Source organism: Lissotriton helveticus, chromosome 6 (assembly GCF_964261635.1).
Source record: "Lissotriton helveticus chromosome 6, aLisHel1.1, whole genome shotgun sequence".
NCBI lineage: Eukaryota > Metazoa > Chordata > Amphibia > Caudata > Salamandridae > Lissotriton > Lissotriton helveticus.
In genome coordinates, this window is record NC_136067.1 from 1819911034 (window position 1) to 1819933360 (window position 22327).

Below are 22327 nucleotides of genomic sequence, written 5' to 3' on the forward strand. Positions count from 1 at the left end.
ACCTTGGGTCTTTATAAATAAAGAATGATACTAGTCCCTTTGACACATTTTTAGTTTGGTGGTCATGAGACTTAGTGAATCGACAGCAACACTCTGACACTGAAGACTGAACATAATACGTTTTAGGGATAGATACAGAAACACACATTAGGTTTCCCTGTTACATGGCTCCTAATACAGTGAAAAGCATTGTGGCGTAGCTAGAGCTTGTGGCGCCCGGGGCTTTCCCTCAGATTGCCGCCCCTTGGGGGGTGGTGGTGCTGGGGAAAAAGGACGGTAAGCACTTGAAAGATGTCCGAGAGACACGTAGCATAAGGCTGGCTTGAAAACCACACATATGTATAACACACCTGATAACAACAAAGGAAAGTCAAGGACGCAATGCATGGAGTCTGCCTGACGCACTGCAGGTCATTTGCCCAGAATCATAGAATGATGAGCGTCGTTGCCGAGACTCGAACCTGGTTCACCAGCTGTGAAGTCAGCCGCTAGCCGTAGGGCTACATCCTCTAAGTTATTAGGAGGCTTCTGCCCTTCAGCAGATTGTTCATAACAAAAGACTGCAAAGGTAGCTTTTGATTATAACTATTTGTGCTGTAAGTAGTCACATTCTTTCCGCAGGTAGGTGATAACAAGATCCATATTGAGGACATAATTAACATTTAAATTGGGATGCCTCCTCCCTAGACCACTCTGACTTGCCATCCTATTTTTCTAAGGCTCTTAAATTTTCAGATGGTTCAAGAGATCTCAGAAGCAAAAGCAATATTTTGCTGGAAGCCCCAGGCTTCAAAACCACTATTACACAGCATAAATCCTTCTCAGAACAGAAGCAGCTACTCTTTTACGTAACTCTCTTTCTCTCTGCTGACCACAGGAATAAACCCATTCTCTTGGCATCCATCAACATTTAAAGACGCACACCTCTTCAAACTGTATTCAAGCCTAAAGTCGTAAGTGTCTGTATTTCACCCAAAAGCAGTAAATGTGTCTTTGACTATATGTGTTGATGCGCTTGGTTCCTTTCATGATTCTCTATCTCTGTCTTTACCCTGTCCTTCCCCCTGACTGTGCAGTTCTCTCTGTCCCTCTCTTTCACGGTGCTGTTGATTTGCTACCTATTACCTCCTTGTCCGCCTTCCCATGCCCTTCCTTAACAATGAGCAGGTTGTCTGCTCCATAGAAACCGGTTACCTAGCAAAGCCAAAATACTTTCCCCAATATTGCGCCGCCTACCCAGGCCGGCATGCATAAAGGGTGAAGTGCGTCACACACACCTCCTGAGAACACCAAAGAAAACTGAAGTAAAAATAAAAACACAAATCAATCGACCAAACAGAAACCAGGGAGGGAGGGGCAGGCTCAAGGATGGAACAGGAAGACCAGGACTCGGAGTAATGAAGATTACTAGCAAGTAACCGGGCACTCCCTTCTATCTTATTCTTCCCCTCGACTTTCTCAACATGTGTGTACCTAGCCCATTCCTTAGCTGCCTAACTACACCTGCTATTTCTTTTTTGTCTCTCACCTTCAGCTTCTTCCTCAACCCTGCCCATAATTATTTGCTGTGAGTTTAACTTGCGTGTCTCACCCTTTCTTGGACTCCACTTGCTCTCACCCTCCGCCCCAACCCCCGTGCCTCTATGATCTGACCCTGATTCTGCTCTCTTTGCCCCCATGTAACTCCCTCAAAGTTCTCCAGCTCTTTGTCCTCTCCACAACACCCTTCACTCCTCCTGGCCCCTGGTTCTTCTCAAATATCTCCATACTATCAGGCACATCTTAAAGGTTTTGGGAGCCATGGGCCAAATGTATTTTGGGGCCTCTGTCCGTGGCAGCTTTGAATTTATGATCAAGTTTCAACTCTTTCAGGCCCTCTTTGGCCAGGTCACTGACAGTGCACAGGGACACTCATGCAGATTCTAAAAGTGTTTATATCTAATATTCAGGGATAGTCATTTGTTTTCAACATTGTAACACAGCAGCAGCTCACTAACATTACTGCAAATAATATCTGTGACATATGACTATGTGAAGCCCTGTTTTGATCTAAAACAAACTTTTTTTGTGGATGTTGCATGAAACATAAACACTTGTCTGCAAAATGCCTGTAATAGACTGTCTCTCACACATCATCCATGTTAAAAATAAATGAAAGGACATTGACATTTGAAACAATCTGTTTAAGAATAATTGAAGGTCATATGAGCAAGACTCTATGCATAAGAGAGCTGGCTCTATGGGGTGGGGGCGGGGGGGGGGCTGAAAGGCTGGGGCCCTGGGCCAGAGCCCACTTTGCCCATGCCTTAAAACGTCTCTGCGTACGATCTCATAGTTCCCTCGCTCTTTGCCCCCGCTTGTTGTCAGCTCATGTTAACTGGTTCTCATTACCAGTTTTCATTAAGATCATATGGTCACTGTTGGTGTTATATTGTAAAGTGCCCTTATACATCGCAGTGCCTTCACATGGTAAAATAATGTCATTGTTCGTGATACCTTGTAAAGAGGCCATATACTTCTCTGTGCATATAAAACCAATAAATAAATACTTAGCTGCCTGACTGTGCCTTCAGTGGAACTTGCAAGTATGAAGCACTGCCCGCCGGCGCCCCCAGGCCAGAATGGACTCAACAACACGACGAGAGCGTAGCGGTGAGCGCGTAACGCGTCACTGCTACGTTCTGATCGTGAGGCGAGGGCTGGCCAAAAATTTCCATGACAGCCTGGGCCGTCATTGGTTGCGCTCGCGCGCGCTACACCTGATTAACGGCCCTGGACTGGGCGGCGGCCACGGCACTGGAGGCCCGTTACGGCCGTGGCCGCCTTAATAATTTATTTGGGACACTGTGTCATTGTTCCCAAATAAATTATAAAGGCCGCCGCGGCCGCAACGGGCCACCAGTGCCGTGCGGCCGCCTCTAAAATTGTGCCGCCCCCCACCCCCCTAGCTACGCCGGTGCTGCACGCGTAGGAGTATGCTGATGATGAGAAACCCTGCCACAAGGAATAGCTAGCCAACAGGCAAACAGTGGTTGCCTACGTGAGGTGTAAATTGGTCATCTTTCTCCCTAGATAAAATAATTGAAGAAAGTAACTGATAGCAAATCATGCGGTATGTAGGAGTAAGGGGTTTATTGTTCTTGTTGACAGATACGTACATAGCTAAATACAGTATGTTACAACTCATGCTCTTTCCCTAGCTTCTTGTTTCCCTCTCTGTTCTTGTCGATAATTTGCTCCTTCCCCATTTCTCTTTACCCTTCTTTGTAATACATACAAAGCTGCTATCCCCTCTTGTTCTTCCTTATTTTTCTTTCTTTCCATCCACACCTCATGCGCTCATCTTTTGCCCTATCTTATCTTGTCCTATCTTATCTCTCATGGTAGGACTGGCCTCCACATGCGTTACAGGATAGTGAACGTCAGTCCTATTGGTCTGAAAGATAATGAGGATGGTCACGGGCCCACGTAGGAAAAGCCTGAAGATTAAAACTTTTAGTTGCAACGAATTACAAATCTCTAGGGTACCTTTTTTTTGCTATCTAGGCGTCACTTTTGACGAAAAAGGATCCTGGGGACCTCAACTAAAATTGAAGGGCAACGTAGTTGCAAGATCTACTACAGGACTCATGAGCTTTTCCAAAAAATTAGGTTCTAGGCCCATGGAGGCCATGATCCGTATCTACAAATCCAAGTGCCTGGCTATTGCATCCTATGGGGCTGACATCTGGGGCTATGCTCCCTCTCAAGGCATTCAAATTGTAGAAAATAATTTTATACGAACCTTGTTGTCACTCCCAAAGTCATCGCCTACATATTCCATTCATAGTGAAGTCGGCCTGGGCCACATTACTGACCTTCTAAAAATGGCCCCCCTGCTATGCTGGGTGAAAACCTGGACAAACGAGGAGATCACGTTGAACCATCTCATTCTCAAAGACTGTTTGGCCCTGGACAAAGCGGGCAGTATTCCCTGGCTAGCGTATGTTAGAGCGGCATGCGTGAAGCTAGGGCGCCCGGATATGTACTCTTCTCCACAGGGCCTCAAGAAAGAAGATGTAGGGTGGGTTAAGTTGCATCTCCGGAATTTGCTGGAGTTAGATAGGGAAGAGGTTGAACTCAACAAACCCATGGTGAGAACAATATATCAACTTTCTACCTCCTCAGCCATGGAACCTTATCTAAAATTTGTGACCAAACCATACCACCGTTTTCTTTTATTGAGATTTAGGTTCAATCTTATCCATCTAGTGCTGGGTTCTAACATAAAGTGGGGGACCCTTGAAAATACCCCACCTTGCACTTGTGATAGCTTCTCAAATCAGGATACAGTCCACTTTGTGATGTTTTGCGAACACTATCTGGTGCCCCGGAAAAAGTTTTTATATCCCATTTTGAAGGAACTTAATTTTGTCCAAGTAAGGCCTGCACTTTTACACCTGCAAATGTTGAACTCTGTGCAGGTCACATATGGTGTAGCCAGTTTTTTGGTGGCGGCTGCCCGATTAAATAAAACAAGACTCACCCAGACAAATTTACATCCTGGTTGACATTTCGTCAACTTTATTCTGGGACATCGCATAAGGATCATTGGGACATGGAGGCGCTTGTCTTTTTCTGGACCTTTTCTTATAGTGAACCTGTTTTGTATTCAAACTTTTTAAAAAATAATAACAAAAAAAACCTCTTTTAAAAAACCTCTTTTAATGAATCATTTTAGGAACTGCAACATGTGTATAGTTTGTTTAATTGCCAATTTTAATCTATTTGTATAGTTTTTATTTTTAAAAATGAATTGTGTATTGCTTTTATGGTTTTAACTAACCGAATAAAGATATTTGACTGACTGACTGAGGATGGGAAAGGGTAAGGGTAAGACTTGACAGGTTTGTTGCTATCCCAGCAGACGTTTCCAAAGCCTGGATCTTTGAAGGGCATCTAGAGTTGTTTTTGGCCCTGTGCTTATACTAATGGGAGAAAGGGGGTGAGTGATGTGCCACATATTTCATAGTTCAAGTTCAGTACTCATTTCTAGCTCCAGCTCACCCCTCTTCTCAGTGGACATACAAAGCTGTACACTCTTCTGTGCCACTCATTTGTTTTTATATAGGGTGACTTAAACTGAAAGTTTGGAGAGCTTACACGAGCACCAGTTACATTACACAAGAACACATGCATTTTTTTAGGCACAATGAGATTTTGGCATTATGGCCAGAGCTGCTGACTTTGGAGCTGGGAAACCAGTTTGGAGTCTCTGCCTTGGCTCAACATCCTGTGGTTCTGGGCCAATCACTTAATCTCCATGTGCGTAACAAAAAATGACCGTGTCCTAGTGTAACTTAACTGGTGCTCATGTAAAGAGCTCCAATACCTTTGCATCAAGTTCTAACTAAAAACGTTTTTTACTTAGAATCACAGGCTTGTGATACATTCTAATAATTTTATATGCAGACGTGCAGTGGAGTAAGCTACTGTAGAACTGTCACACAAGCCAAGGCTCCATGATGTTAAAGAAATGATCACTGGGAGAGTACAGGTCAGCACCCAATGCTGGGTCACTAGTCAGACACAAATCCACCTCACTCACACCCTATCCTCCCCCACCACTACCAACAACTATTTCTCCCTGGCTTACACATGCAGCCATCAGCACCTTGACAAACTGTTGCACAAATGAGGAAAAGAGCGCCATTCACCTGAGAGGGGTTATGTGATACTTCGAAGAGACTCTGGACTGGGAAGGATTTCATGGTGCAGGTGATAGCAGGATGAGGTGGTAAGCTTTCCTCAGCTTACTCAACAGGCCAAGGCAGAGGTGCAAGTCAGGCTTTACAGTACAACTGACACGTTAGTAGGGCAAGTCACTAGAAAATTAAATAGACACCTACACTGCCAAGTAAATATCAATGGATGGTTGAGTCCAGGGACGGCTTTAGGGTAGTGTGACTGGTGCAGCAGCACTGGGCGCTTACCTGTGGAGGGGGGTACTGACCTCAGGGAGGGCGCTTTGTTTAGAAATCACTTATGATTGGACAGATGAGGGGTACATTTGCCTGGTGGTATTGGGAGAATCTGAGGAGATGGTCATGGGGTGCCAAAATAATTGTTGCACTGGGCTGTGTCCTGATTTTTCCTGAGCACCTGTGCTTCCGCATCTTTACAGGTTGCAGGAAATGCATGCTTCTTGGCATTTCTAGTACAACTAATGACAATTAAAAGCACTGAGGGCACATTCTGAATGCATGCATTTAAAATGCTCTCATATGGGATAAAGAACAAACAGGAAACTCTGTCAAATAAAGTATTTGAGCTGTATCACACTACATTTTATTTTTGGGCACTTTTAAACTGCTGCAAACCTTGGGCAGATTTGCAGAAATTAACAGCTTGCTAAGCCAAAGGCGTCTCTGTTCAACAACGACAAACAAACGCAAATCGTGCAGATGTATTGCCACATAAAATAAAAATTTCTGGATGTGCACCTGGATGCTGCTGCACTTCTGATTAATCTTTGCAGCCTTTCAGCCTTCCCCACTCATGACACGATTAGCACAAACGGCATGTTTAACTGCTCCGGGCTCTGTTATGACATTCCACAGCTCATGGCAGGGTAGCTCTACCGTTTTCGAAGTCTTGTTTCAGCTGACCTTCGCCACCGCCTTGCAAACTCACCAGACTTTCTCCTTGCATTTCAGCACCAAGAAAAATACTGTTCATTCTTTTCACAGCACTCGTATTTTAAAAGGCTATGGGCAGCAAAAAGTATTTTAATTTTGCATGAAGCAGAGACGTGCGCGCTGTGCAAGATAGTGTGCGCGCTAGGGTAAGATAGTGTGTCCGCACGCAGGCGACCAGGAAGCATGGTTGTGACTGATCTTCTGGAGAACTCTGGGAAGGAGTGGTATTGGTGAAAACGCATACAGGAAGCCTGAGCTCCACTCGAGACGAAAAGCGTCTCCAAGCAAGAGCCGCCTTTGAAACTCCATCGCACAAAACCACTAATAGTGCACGTTCTTGGTGGTGGCAAACAGATCTAACCAAGGCTCTTCCCACTGCTGAAAAAGACCTTGCACCATCTCCAGGTGCAGACCCTACTCGTGATCCGCTAGGCATCTTCGGCTGAGTTTGTCCGCCCGGGCGTTCAGAGAGCTCATCAGGTGCTGAACCACTAGAGATATGCCCTGATGTTCCATCCATGTCCAGAGCCATAGGGCCTATTGACAAAGGGTCCACACCCTCACCTGCCCTGTTTGTTGCAGTACCACATGGAAATGTTCCCTCTAATTCTTTCCCTCTGTGTGCGGCACTGTAAGGTCTGTGTGCGCTGCAGTCAAGGCTACGTGCGCCAGTAACTCGACCGTGCATGTGGTTGCAGCAACACATATCAGTGTAGATTGTGTTAGTATTCATGTTAATCGCAGTGCCAGTCATGTGCTGCAATTACCATGAATACTTTCCCAGAGGCACACAATATGCCCCGCACAGGGATGTCCTTAGTGCTGGTGGCGTCCTGTGTGACAAAATTTGTTGGCGCGCCCCAATGACCACCCCTGCCAGTGATTCCCTCACTATTACCCTTTGACAGGGTCCCTTAAGGTCTCCATTACCACTCTTTCTGAGATGTATTTAATTTGTTTTATAACGTCTCTCATACCAGTGTAGGGTTTACTTTACATTGCACACATATTAGACAGAGACAATCATTTTTTTTTTGCAAACAGATTTTATTGAGTTTTCTAACAATCACTATCACATTTATCAATACAACTTTAAATTAATTTGTCTAATTCCTATTATGATATTGCAAAGAAACCCCCCACAGTGGTAAAACATTTATCAATGGCATCTAATAGCTTGGCTCCATCGGTTTACTACCAGGGCATCCACGGCTGACTTAACAACTCGATAATTACTCATTTGCTTAGCTGTAACTTCACAGTTCCTGTGTATCTATTCAAACTATCCCCAACTGTTCCCCCCCACCCAGGCGTGTCACATTAGGCCCTTCATTATGCAGCCAGTACAATGGAGGAACACCACTTTTGTCCATGATCTCAGGTATAGTCTCAATGATCAACCTTGCCATCAGAGGGGACACGCTAAACATGTATTCCCTGCTTTTGCTAATGTTGCACTGTTGCAGCGAACACTTGCCAGTTTCTCAGCCATCCACTGCCTCACTCTTCAGTTATCAGGCCATGCGGCTACCAACCATCATTCATGCTGCGGCTGGGCCATCCCGCATGCCAGCTCCCCAGCAAGACCTCCCAATGGCGAATCTCTGCCTCCACACACAGCTCTCTCCTCACTGGCTGCATGGAGATGAAACAACAGTAGCTGTCTAATGCACTACGGCGCACACCCAGGAGTCTCCGGTCTCAACTGGGTGCCGCCTCTGACATAGGCCTCTCCGCTACCCAGCCACGAGTGCAGTCCCCGTCTTCGCCTCGCTGTGACGCATGTGAGGGGTCTACCAGGTCTTCTGCCAACACCTTTCAAAATGCGGCGTCTCTGCTTCCTGCCCACTCCGCTGAGTATCATGGGAGATACTCTCGGCCTCGGTTGCTCAGGGTCCAGTCAGAACGTCGAGGGCTAGCTGCTCCTCCCTTCGTCAGCTGCCTTCTTATATTGCTCTGGGCCGCTCACTATCAGTTCATAGCCAGCTGGTTTTTCTCTGCCACGCAGCCCGCTTAGCTGCAATAATGAGAGCAACGCACTCCCAGGACAGTCCGCCATTCAGTAGGCACAAAATATATGTGCCCATAGCTCAGGATAATCATTTACCGGGGGTATGCCGATCAGAGCTCCGAAGCCTGCCTCCTCTCACATCGGCAAGAAATGTTACATATGAAAGAGGACTGCAAGGTATAGGAGTGACATGTCATTCATGCTGACAGGCAGTATAGTTTAAGAGTGCTTTTTCTGGAGAAGCACAAATTCAGAATTTAAAATGTAACACCATGGTTAGGATTTCTCTTCAATAAGAAGCACTTTGTGCCCAAATGAACCCTATTTGCAACATTAGGATAATGAATGGCTGAGGAAAAATAATCATAACACACTAATCTATACCTTGCAGTATGCATGAAGTTCTTTGATGACAGTTAATAGTTAACTGTTCTATATTAGGAATTTAACATATAAACGGCAAGTAACAAAATTACCTCTCTGACATAAGTTTTAACCCGCTAACTAATCTTCATTCTATGCCCTTTGTGATCTGCATGGTACACGTTCTTTGCAGCAGGCATATTAACCCTCTGCGCTACCATAAAACTTCCACTAGAGAAAATTCCCATCCCTCTAATTCAAGAAGTAACATTACACCTACAACAAGCCAGTACTGTTGGCTTTGTCAGTGGTTCTTATTTGCATATGATAAAAAAGCACCAACTACCCCTTCGTTGTATATAACATTGCAAATGATTCAGTTCTAACATGATGACATTGAAAGAACTATAATGAGTCTCTTTGTAGTTACATAAAAGGCAGTGAAGGGTGGTTCTGCCTCATAGTTAGTGAAGGAGGAAATGGGTGAGGTGGCTATGGTATATGTTTGCCTCCGTCCACACCGAGAGGTGCTTTGAAGCAGCTCCCAGGCACACTTATCACTATACAAAGGAAACAAAAGAAATTAGCACATTTGTGGCTCAGCGCCACAAACCTTCCTGTGATAACTGCCTCAAACCCAACCTCTGTAGCTCTCAAGACATGCACCTCACGTAGGGCCCAAACACTGCCCCTGTTGACACATCAGGCGCAGAAGCCGTTGCCAAACCATGAAGGCTCCCACCACACGAGCCGTGAGTCTCTTTTCCACTCCAGAGGACGTTTAACCTAAAACACAGGACAGTGTTTGTGGGCAGTTAAAATCTGTTTTTGGGTAGCCTGCCAGCCAGTTTTTCTTTCACTGGTCTTAAAACGTTTTCTTGTCAGAATATTTTACAGAAATCCGAATGCAGCACAAGTCAGGATTGTAGACTTCTGTGCATTTCTTTAGTTGAAAGGGCGCGGCTGCGGACAGATTGTCTGCCTTTGTTAAAGTAATCATGTTAATTGCAGAGCATGATGGGCGCTGCGATTAACATGAATACTTTCACAAAGGCTTACAATCTGCCCAGCAGCCGTGCCCTTTCAACTAGGCACTTGCTGCTGGACTAACCTCCTGATGTGCGCGCATCAAATGCCACACTGCGAGTTCGAGGAGAGACTTGTGTGCGCGCGCCCATGCATACAGGTTACTGGGAACAATGCCATATGGCGGTGGTGTTGTCTGTGAACACCTGCACTAGCCTTCTCTTGAAGGAGGGCATAAAGGCTTTTAATGCCAGCTGGATCGCCCAGAGTTCCAGTAGGTCGATGTGGAGTCTGGATTCCGCCGGAGACCAGAGGCCTCTGCTCTCCACCTCTCCCAAATGGCCACCCCGTCCCAGGAGTGAGGCATCTGTCACCACTGTCAGATCTGATTGGGTAAGAGAGATGGGTCTGCTGCTGACCCAATTGCGGTTTGTTAACCACCACTGCAGATCTTTTGCATCTCCCTCTGAGATCCGGACTAGGTCAGAGAGATTCCCCTGATGCTGCGGCCTCTGGAACTTCAGGTCCCCCAGCACAGCCAGCATATGCCAGCGGACATGTGTCACAAGCAGGATGCAGGAGGCCATACGGCCCAGCAGCCTCAGAGTCAGTCTCATCGACATCCAGGAGAGTGGCTGAAACAGCGGTATTAGACTGAATTATCTGGACTCACCGTTAGAAAGGATAGGCTAAAAAATGCACTGTGTCCACAACAACTCTGATGAAAGTGAGCCTCTGAGATGGAGTCAGGTGTGACTTCTGCACATTGATATTGAACCCCAGTGAGTGCAGTGGGTGTACCGTAGTCTGGAGGTGGGACATGACAGCCTAGGGCGAGCCTTCCTTTAAAAGCCAATCGTTGAGATATGGGAAGACTGGCACCTCTGATCTCTGCAGATGAGCTGCAACAGCCGCCATCACCTTGGTGAACGCCCGAGGGGCACTGGTAACGCCAAAAGAGAGCACTGTGAACTGAAAGTGCTTGTGGCCCACCGTGAACCGCAGGTAACGTCCAGGGACAGGCAGGACAAGAATTTGGAAGTATGCGTCCTACAAGTCCAATGCACTACCATTCAGTCTCAAGGGATCAGGGCAGACAGGACTTGAGCAACTGTGAGCATTCTGAATTTCTTCTTTTTCCAGGAAGAAATTGAGAGGGCGTAGGTCTGGGATAGGACAAAAGCCTCGGTCCTTTTTGGGCACGAGAAAATAGCATCACTAACAACCACAACTTACTTCTAGTGTTGGCACCCTCTCTATGGGTCCTTTGGCCAAGACAGCAGCTACTTCCTGGCGGAGCAAGGAGAGATGGTCCTCCATCAGCCTGCTGCAAGTGGGTGGCATGGGTGAAGGAAAAGTCACGAAGGGGAGGGAGTAACCCCTTTGGGCAATCTGAAGAACCCAATGGTCTGATGTTATTGGCCTACAAATGATCAGGTGATGGCTTATCCTGCCCCCTACAGTGTGCTTATTATGATAGGAGTGCAAACTAAAGGGGGTTGGAAGCTGCAGCTGCCGGGGGTGGTGTTCTGGCCCGACCTCCAGCTGCCTGACCCATGGGGTCTGTGGGCATCAAGTCCATGCACCGTGGAGGTAGGGCAGGTAAAGACATGGCAGGAAGTTCCTTCTGTGGCCATAAAAGGAGCGAAAGGAGGACTTGAGTTGACGAGGGGCAGTAGAAAGGCCCAAGAACCTGGCCTCAGCTCTACTCTCCTCGAAGCGCTTCACTGCAGAGTCCACCTTTTATCTCCAAAGAGACGGAAGCCATGAAAGGGCATGTCCATAAGCAGCTCTTCCACATACCCTGAAAAGTCAGTCATCCACGGGCAGGTGTGGTGCCGCAAAGCCACTGGCGAAGGAACCGCTTTGCCTAGCAATTTAGGCTTGTCCAACCCACATCGAATTGTGAACTTAGCTGTGTCTCTCCCATTAGCCATGGGCAGCACCTGTGCAACCAAATGCCACAGTGCATGGGATTAACGGTCCAAAAGGCATGCAGTGTTCATGGACCGCAGTGCCAGGTTGGTGGAAGAAAACATTTTCTTTCCAAAGATATATAGACTCTTGGATACCTTACCTGGTGGAGTGGTAGGGAATGCCCCAGGATTTACACAGGATTTTTGAACTTGGACCTCCAAGCTCACTGGGGTAGGGTATTGCATGTGGACATTGGTGTTCCCTGGAACAGGGCAGTGGCGGTGGGCAATCGTCCTGTTCACAGGAGTCCCTGTGCTGGGTTTGGACCAGGTCCCAAGCAAGACGTCTGTGAATGGTTCAATAAATGGGAGAAGCAGTTCTAAGGGAGTCACTCCCAGCTGGAGCACCTCTGTCAATACGTTAGTCTTGACTGCCACTGAGGGTAGGCTAAGGTCCAGGACCTCGGAAACCCTTCTCACCATTGTAGCAAAAATAGACACGGTAGGAGGAGAGACCATATCAGAGAGGTGTCCAGTCCGCTGGCATCTGCCAATTCCTCACACCAGTCAATGTTAGGGTTAATGGGCTGGTATTCTTCAGGGTCTAGCACTAGCAACCCCTCCCAGTCCACACAGAGTCCCAACCCATAGGAGTAGGGCTCAACTCCGGCAGAGAAGGCATGACTTCGGTTGGCATGGTGTCAGATGACCCCCCTCCGGCATTGTGTCGGAGTCATGGATGAAAATGGGGACGGAGCTGCAGGTGACGTGAGCATCAGGACCAGCGCTGGGAAAGGTTGAGGTGGTACAACCAATGCCAGTCCGGATCCATCCATGGATCCAAGGGGCCCCACTGGAGGCGGGGACGAAACCGCTGGTGGAGAACCAGTGGAGGCCCCTCCCGAACCTGCGGGGCCTGAAGGCACTCCAGCGAGCTGCCCAAATATGAGGTGCATGACCTCATAGAACTCACGAAGTTGGGTGGAGGTCGCCCAGGCACTGGCTCAACGGCAAAGCCAGACTTCAAATGACAATGCTTCCTCGTCTCGTCAAATGACTTCGACGGACGCGCAAAGTAGAAGATCCCTTTGACTTCTTAATATTCTTTCTCTTGCGGGACTTACCCAAGAATGACTTGATGAGGATCTTGAGCTCCGCAACTGATCCCAGGACCTTCCTCACGACCGGGATCAAAAGTGTTGTGGCATCGCACGTCAAATGGCATGGAGCTTGAGGGAGCACTCCCTCATGGCTTCGGGTTGCTTGGTGTGGCAGTCGACACACGTCTTCCCGTCGTAGTCATGCTTGAGACACCATAGGTAAACAAGGTGCCAGTCCATCATCATCTGTCGGTGTCAGGTGCCATAGGGTTTGAAACCGGCCTTCCTAGTTGACATCCTGCCACACCAGGAGAAGAGCTCAATAAAGAATTCAACAGAAAGTCGAAAATGGTCAGTCAAAAAAAGTATGGCAGCAGCTCTCTCCAGATCTGCGCTGACTGGCGCGGAAAGAAAAGATGTGACGTAAGCGCGCTGGGGTGGCACCTATATAGGCACCACACACGTCACACAACTACCGGCGTGCAGGGATAATGCTAAAACGCCTTTAGTGTTTTCATGAACACTGCCAGTGCGCAGGTCAGGCCTCTGACTCACCTCAAGGCTAATGATGACAGGAGGAGAAGGAGGGGGCTGACAGGCCTGAGGCACGATACAGCTACAGAGTGCTGTTCAGGCACAATCCATTTCATTTAGCAGATATACTGAGCATTACTCAAACAGCTGAGTAGATCTGCTTGAATGTGGCTGCCAGGGAGCAGGTCAGTGCATCCCTGAGGCCAATGAGAAGCCAAACAGAGCAGTAGGAGCAGGATCCCAAGCTCTGTCCCAGCTTCTTATAGGTCTGTGCTTCCAGTCCTATCAAGAAACTGGGAGAGGGATTGAGGTGAGTCTTTCCCTTTTCAAACTTCCCCTTGCTGCTAATGCTGGCTTCTTGTTGGAAATCATGTCTTGCTAGTACAATGTCAAGGCAACAGATTTCTTCTTGGCTGCAAATGAAGCAAGGTAAGTATAAAATAAATATTGTTTCTCTGTTCATATATGTATATGTTTTTGAGTGTGTGTGTGAGTGTGTTTGCCAATGTCAAGGAGAGTGAAAGTAAGTGAGAATCTGATATTGAGTGTGTATGGATAAATGAAAGAGAGTATGAAGGAGTATGAGTGTGTTAGAAGTGAATGATTAGAGATTGTGAGAGGGAGGGAAAGTGAGTCAGGGATGTAGCTATCAATGGTGCAGCAGGTGCAGTTACACCAGGGCCCAAATTCATTGAGTGTGAAAGGGTGAGTTTGTGTGAGTGTGTTTGTAAGTGAGAATGAGAACTAGTAAGTGTGAGTATGTATGTGTAACAGTGAGTGGGTGTGAGCATGAGTGAGAATGAGTTAATTGGAGAATGTGAGTGAGGGGGAAGAGTAAATGTGAGAGTGAGTGAATATGAGTGAGGCAACTTTTGGAAAAAACGAAACTGGCAGGTATTACGCCCCACCACTTTCAGATGAAACCAGCTTCCACTGATTGGTACACAACTATATAAGGCACCTGTCATCTCAGTGACAAAGAATGAAATCTACAAAACCAGAAATAAAAAAAAAAATGAGTCGAATTTGATGGATAAGCAAACAGAAAAAAATAATAATAAGGAAGGAGGTAGGAAGAAGAGGAGGGGAGTTGAGAACAGACTTTGGTAATGATTAGGAGTTAAGGCGTTATTTATTACCCTTGACAAATAACAATACGATGGGGTACGTTATTAATCGGGTGCGATAAATAACACCTGTAGCAAGTTCATGGGGAATAGCATGCAGATTTTGGGGTTTAACGCACCAAAATCCACATGATACTGTAAATATAGCAAGTTTTCCCCTGTTAAATGTTGGCTACTTTCACCTGCCAACATTTCAAAAAAGGTCAAATTATTTAACGCATCTGATAATTATCGGAGGCTTTAAAGACTTTCAAACTTGTAATTCTGACCTATCCATAAACAGGAGGTTATGCATGGGTCGGAATATTATGAGTAACTCGTAATCAGGCACTAAGAAAACTTAACACAAGGGTAAAAATTTAACAGGAAGTATTAGCTTGAGCTCCTCACCAAAGGAAGGTAAGAATTAAAAAGTTAAAAACAGGTTAAAACAGTGCAGCACGCTGGAGAGGAGGTAGAAAATGGCAAGGGAATGAAGGATCTATGCTACTCTTGGAGAAAAAAATAAGTTAACAAAGACATTTGTGAGATAAAATACATTATTTTATTTATTTATTTTATTTTTGAAATTTATACAGCGCACTGTAGGTGTCCTGGCGCTAAGTAATACTCCAAAGCAAAAGACCATACAGAGATTAGAGAGTAAACAGCCAAGTCTTAAGACCTCTCCTAAAGGCCATCAGATCCGTCATCCTCCTAAGAGCCAGGGGCAGGGAGTTCCAGGTTTTGGCTGCACCCAGCACAAAGCTTCTGCCCCCCCCCCCCCCCCCCGCCCACCGTGCTTTCCTGATTCGAGGAACCACAATCAACTTTGCCTCAGAAGATCTAAGGTGCCTTGCAGGACGATACCAACGAAAATACTGCTGAAGAAAAGACAGACCTAGACCTTGCAAGGCCTTAAATACCAAGCAAAGAGCTTTGAACGAGATCCGCTTTCGCACAGGGAGCCAGTGAAGTTTAACTAGCTCCTGGGTAACAGAGGCGTACTTAGGAATGCCTGTGATTAGGCGTGCTGCAGCATTTTGCAGAGCCTGCATTTTGTTCAGAATGCCTTGTTGTGCGTTAAGAAACAAGCTGTTACTGTAGTCCAAACGCGATAGGACCAACGCAGTGACAACTGTTTTCTTACAGCTTTCTGGAAGGAAGGGGAGGATCTTACGGATTGTCTTGAGCAGGAAAAAAATAGAAGAGGACAACGCATTGACCTGAGGTCCAAAGGTAAGCTGGTCATCAATCAGTATCCCTAGATTCCTAACCTTAGACACAGGGGTAGGGACCTTGCCCATGCCTTCAGCCACGATTTTTGGATTCCAGAAATTTACGTTTGAACCAAATACAATGACTTCCATTTTTGCCGAGTTCAATTTAAGGCAATTTTCGGCCATTCAGTTTCCCACTGCCAGCATACAATCCTGAAAATTGTTGGCTACTCCTTCCTCTTTGCCCGGTAACAGTGACACACCTATCTGGGTGTCATCGGCGTAAGAGGTAAGTTCAAAGCCAAATGCTCGAATTACTGGGGCTAGTGAGGTAACGTATATATTGAACAGAGTGGGGCTCAGGGACGAGCCCTGGGGCACCCCACAAGGTAAAACGAAAGGTTTAGAATCGTATTCTCCAAGTGCAACACTCTGAACTCTGTTGGTAAGGAAAGCTTTTAAGATGTTGAGTGCTTTCCCTTGTACCCCACAAGCCTTCAAACGGTCCAACAATATCCCATGGTGGACCGTATCGAAGGCCACAGAAAGGTCTAAAAGGACCAAAGCTGCTCTGCCACCAGCATCGGTTACTGCTCTTATCTCCTCAGTAGCTTTAATTTATGCTGATTCAGTGCTGTAAATATAGCATGTTTTCCCCTGTTAAATGTTGGCTACTTTCACCTGCCAAAATTTAAAAGAAGGTCAAGTTATTTAACGCATCTGATAATTATCGGAGGCTTTAAAGACTTTCAAACTTGTAATTCTGACCTATCCATAAACAGGAGGTTAAGCATGGGTCGGAATATTACGAGTAACTCATAATCAGGCCCTAAGAAAAGTTAACACAGAAGGGTAAAAATTAAACAGGAAGTAATAGTTTGAGCTCCTCACCAAAGGAAGGTAAGAATTAAAAAGTTAACAAAGACATTTGTGAGATAAAATACATTCAACATGAGTACTTTTGAAAACTGGGTACCCTTCATTAATCCTTGAAATTTCTAGAAAGCAGGTTTGATAAATTGGTTCAACATGTTTTGCACTCTGCATTTTCTTAAAGATGATATAAAATCTACAGGATCATCATGATATAATGACCACTAAGACTGAATAGCAAACAGTGGTTGTAGAAAAGTGCCCCTTTTTGCATGGTTACCCCCCACTTTTTGCGCGACTTCTGATGCAACCTGACTTGATGTGCCATGGGTCCCTACCAATCAGGTTTCCATGGCCTGTGTTCTTTCCCAAGACTGTACCTTTGTATCCACAATTGGCACATCTCTGGCCACAGGTAAGCCCCTTGTAAAAGGTACCATGGGTACCAAGGGCACTGTGAGCAGGGAAGGCCTCTGAGAGCTGTAGCACCTATTGTGCCACCCTTAGAGGCCCTGTACCTTAACACCGCCACACTGCTATTTCAAGCTGCGTGTTTTGGTGCAGAGAAAAGTGAAGAGACAACATGGCACACATCCCTGTGTGCCATGCCTGTAACCCACTGCATGAGGCCTAGGTAAGTCACCCCTCTAGCACAGTGCACTAACACGAAGGTGAGGGTACAGTGGCATGAGCCCTGTACCCCTACAGTGTCTAAGCCCATTCTTAGACATTATAAGTGTTGTAAACCCATAAAGAGTATATGGTCTGGGAGATAGTCATTACGAGCTCCACAGCTCCACAATGGCTTAACTAAAAACTGGGAAGTTTGGTATCAAACGTCTCAGCACATTAAACCAACATTGATGCAGTGTTGGGTTTAATGTAAAAAGCATTCAGAGGGCATCTTAGACTTGCCCCTTAAAAATTGACCAGCCCTGGGGTGGTTCCTGAATGGCTGCCTGCCATTTGCCACAACCAGACAGGTTTCTGGAGTCCTGGGTACAGAACCTACGCTCTCTCAGTCCAGAAACAAAGCCCATCCTTGTGGAGAAGTGTGGCTCAATGGTTAGTGAGGCATACCCTGATGCAGAGGTCTGGCCCGGGACCAGGGTGCAATTCCCGCCTCAGCGGGTCTTGGGCTCAATTTCCTCTGACCTGATAATTCCCGCCTCGGTGCCTATTCTAATCATGGGTCCCACTCTGCAACTCTGGGCAATAGCTTGCTTAATCTCCACAACAGCGCTGGGATGTCTGGCTTCACCTTGAGGGAGCCCAGTAGTGGACATTTCACAGGGAAAAGCCAGGAAGGGTTCCACAACGGTATGCGTACAGCGCCAGGAAACCCCAGTTGGGGTGTAAGTGCGCTTTACAAGTACAAATTAATTTAATTTCATTTCATTTCATACTTCGTCCCACAGGACCATGGGCTGGGTCAACGAAAGGGGAAGCTTCAAAGGCCTGCTGCCCCTGCCTTTTGCTGACCCTAGCAACTGGCTCCCACCAGTTCTGGCCCCCACTTTGGATGGGAGAATCACCGGGAAAATCAAGCTAGGAAGAGATGTATGCCCACCTTTGCCAACCCCACCCCTCAGGTGGGGTAGGCAAAGTGAAGCATACATCTCAGTCGCCTCCATCTTGAAGATGGGTGGACTCAGCCAATTAGGGAAAGGCACATGCCCCTCCAACTGGATGGTGGCGTAATAGGGGGTGTGCATGCCCAAGGAAGGGACACATTGGTCCTGACCTTCACATCCCTTTAACGCCCCTAAATTCAGTATTTAGGGGCAACCCTGAACCTTGCCGCCTCAGATTCGAGGAAGAAAGAAGATGGACCAAGGAGTCATGCTGACCCAGAAAGAAGAAGAGGACACCAACTGCTTTGGCCCCAGCCCTAACGGCCTGTCCCATCTACGACCTGCCTACAGCAAGAACCCCAGCAAGTCCAGCAGCCAGCAAACCCCAGAGACCATAGGACCTGCCCTGCAAACATCTTACAGACTCTGTCTCCCATGAGCACCGGATTTGCTCAAGCAGACTCACCCACAGAATCCGGGTTCTGGCGACTCCACAATTCCGCACTACTTGGCACCCGAAGACGTCCACGGCCTGAGTTCGAGTGGCCCAACACCACATGGAGGTCTCCCCAGCGATCCTGACCTGGGATCTGGTGATCCCCGACCTCCCTCAAGCTTCGAGACGACGCCTGCAGCCTCAACCTGAAGGGTCCCCCCGACTGCAACCTGGTAAGAAAGCCCAACGCCAGAAGACACCCCTGCACCTGATGCTCCACAGCCTTGGGTGACCCAACCAACGGTGCCCAGACATCCCCCAAGATCCCAACTTACCACTCCAGCCGGTGGTTGCCTTCAGGAAGACTCCCTGCACAAGCCTGCAGCCACTTTGCAAAACCGAAGGTCTCCATTGAAACACATAGGGCCCCAACGTCCTTTTTCCACCCTGCACCCGGCCGCCCCAGTGCCGCTGGTGGTGCAGCTCCTGTGCTGGTCATTGGCTCATGCAGTGCTGACCTTAACACCAGGAGCTTTGCTCCCACACCTGAGTGACCTGCTTGTCAGCAGTTCCAAACCGAAAGCCCCCTTAGACTCATTGGCTAACATTGGGCCCTTGCACTCTGCACCTGTCCGCCCCAGTGCCACTGGTGGTGCAACTTGAGTGCCCATCTAGACCTTGGGGAACCTTGGTCCTAACCCTCAAAACTCCCACATATAAGTTGTGCATTTACCTGAGAAACCACTAACACTTTTTCTCCCACAGGGACCCATGTTAAGAGATTTTGGGCATAAAATGTTTTAAGTGTTGAACTGATGTTTGTATGGAGAAAAGAGAACTAACCTGCAAAGTATAAAAGTCTTACTTACCGTGTATTGTAAGAACCTTAAGGGCCAGATGTAGGTAATTTTATTTTACCACTTCTTAAATACCGAATCATACAGATTCGGTATTTAAGAAGTGGTAAAATAGAGGGGGGGGAGATGTAGGTATTTCTGAATCGGTAAATACCGAATCGTTAAGATTCGGTATTTACCGATTCTGTAAATACCGAATCGGTAATGCCCATTGATTCCTATGGGCATTGAAGCCCATAGGAATCAATGGGCATTACCGAATCGGTATTTACAGATTCGGTAAATACCGATTACAGCAAGGGTGCAGGGGGTGTCACTTTGACACCCTCTAGCACCCCAAATACAGGCATGTGTGCCATGTGGCACACAGACATGCCCTAAGGGCATGTCTGTGTGCCACATGGCACAGGTGTGCATGCACAGATGTGCATGCACACCTGTATTCGGTATTTTACCACCCAATTGGATTGGGTGGTAAAATACCGAATTCTGAAGGCCTGTAGCACTGTCAACAGTGCTACCTACATCTGGGTTTTACCGAATCGGTAAAATTACCGATTCGGTATTTTACAGATTCGGTATATTTACCGTTTCGGTAAATTTACCGATTCTGTAAAATATTTGCCCCTACATCTCGAAAACCAATTACCGGTCGGTAACGGCCGAAATCGGCCGTTACGACCGGTAATTGGCGACCTACATCTGGCCCTAAGTGTGGTATCTAGGTATACCACCCCAGTACTCAAAGTAATCCAAAAAGTATTCTGAAAGTAACTACTGTTTAATTCAACATGCTTTTTAAAGTGATACAAACCTTTAACAACTGCAAATCCACCATCAATTGCATTGCTGTGTAAAGGTTTAACATTTAAAGTATATTTTTCCTACCTATACCAAGTCCTGCTAGGTTCTAGAAATAAAATACAAGTATACCTTTTTTGATACTTACCCAGTTGTTCTGGATTCAGTCTCTGAGTGTGTGCATCAGTCTTGATTGAGTGAATAAAATAAATGCTTAACACACCCTTCGGATAAGTCTAACTGCTGCCCACACTTCCACAAAGAGAGCTGTTAGTACTTACCTAATTTAGCCTCTGCTATACCTCAGGAGATTCCCTGGACTCTGTGCACACTTTACCTTACTTGGGCATAATGTATACAGAGCCAACTTCCTACAGTGGCCTACTATGGAAAGAGGGATAATACAATATTATCAACAGAATACGTCCTTAAATGTAGTTATTCCTAACTGAGAATCCATTGTGGAATCAGAACCAAAGCACAGATGTCTGAAATGTGTGACATGATCTCTGTGTAGCAGAACTGCAGATTTCAGAGATGTGCGTGTTAACCATTAGGGGTTTAACAGCTGCATTTGTCTTTGTAGATCGAGTTCTAGGTCACCCTGGACATTTATGGTTAGCTTTTTTATAGCACAAATTAATGCAAAAATCTATCTATCAGGCCCCAGCTCATGGAATAACATGAGTGTTTCGATTACTGCATGACCCTAATGATGTATAAAACAAACATTGGCATTGCCAATAGGTCTCGCCTTTGGGACCTTATAAGCGTTTAGACAGAGGTTAAATCTGGTAGCCTCTCTGAGACATAGACATCACATGTGACTGACTGCCCAAAACTTACTGACCTTTCAGGAGCCTGATAAGTGAGTGACTGTAGAGGCCCCACCAGTCTTCAAGGGGCGCTGGCCTTCTCTGGCCCTACTGGTGTTTCAGAACCACCATTCTGATATGTATCTGACTTTTTCAGTGAGAAATCGTGGGTAGGAGAGTGACATTTGCACTACAAGCCCGTGTACTGTGAGGGGTGGGGTTTTAAGGTGTGTGTCCCGCATAATGCTTTACATAGCACTGGAGATCACTGGGGTGATTTAAAATGCCACACTACCGACCCCCTCTTCTACTTTCCTGCTGTGAGGAGTGCTTAATGGCTTGCTGATACGGTTGTCTTCATAGTGGGTGGCTGTATAAGCCAGTATTTTGATAAAATGGCTTTCCACCCTCTTGCCTCACACCTTCTTGGAAAGAAGGCATGCAAATCTCCCTTAAACAAAAGCACAGTCCAACTATGAACGACGGATTGCAAATGTGAGGGTTAGTGCTATGACAAAACAAAAAATAAAATTTCTGAGCGTGAGCTGCAGAAGGGAGAACAGACTGCTACTTTCCCTGTGTGATGTGCTTTAGTGCAGTCCCTCCCGCCTGCAGCAGTGGTTCCTGCTCTGACCTGCATTTCAGCAAAGAGAGAGATAAGAGCCTCATCAACTGTGGCTATGAATGTGCATGAAATTCGGTGAATAATAGCGAGGTGCAGGGCTTGGATAGCCATTTTGGAAGAGGCTTGCGCTGCACTTCTTCGCCTTAAAGGCAAACAGTGACCTGCCTGCTGCGGGAGGCTTCCTCAGAGTTAAGTGCATGTCTGAGGGGATGATGTCATCTCCTTAACTAGAGGAGAAGGGCAGGCATGCAGAGGAGGGAGAGATGCTCCTAATTGCTGGGCTCCAGCTGGAATGAGACGGACTCGCTTCATCACCCTGCAGTCTGCAGTATCAAGGATCGAACCTCAGCTTTCACCATCTCTTAGCCCCGCTGCAAAAGTCGACTCGGTGTG

The 22327-nt window shown here is 46.7% G+C and overlaps 1 protein-coding gene across 4 annotated transcripts in view; it reads right to left on the bottom strand.

Moving 5' to 3' along the window:
* BICRAL (BICRA like chromatin remodeling complex associated protein) overlaps window positions 1–22327 on the bottom strand; it is an 883634-nt gene that overhangs the window by 267419 nt on the left and 593888 nt on the right. The gene's annotated exons all lie outside the window — the stretch shown is intronic.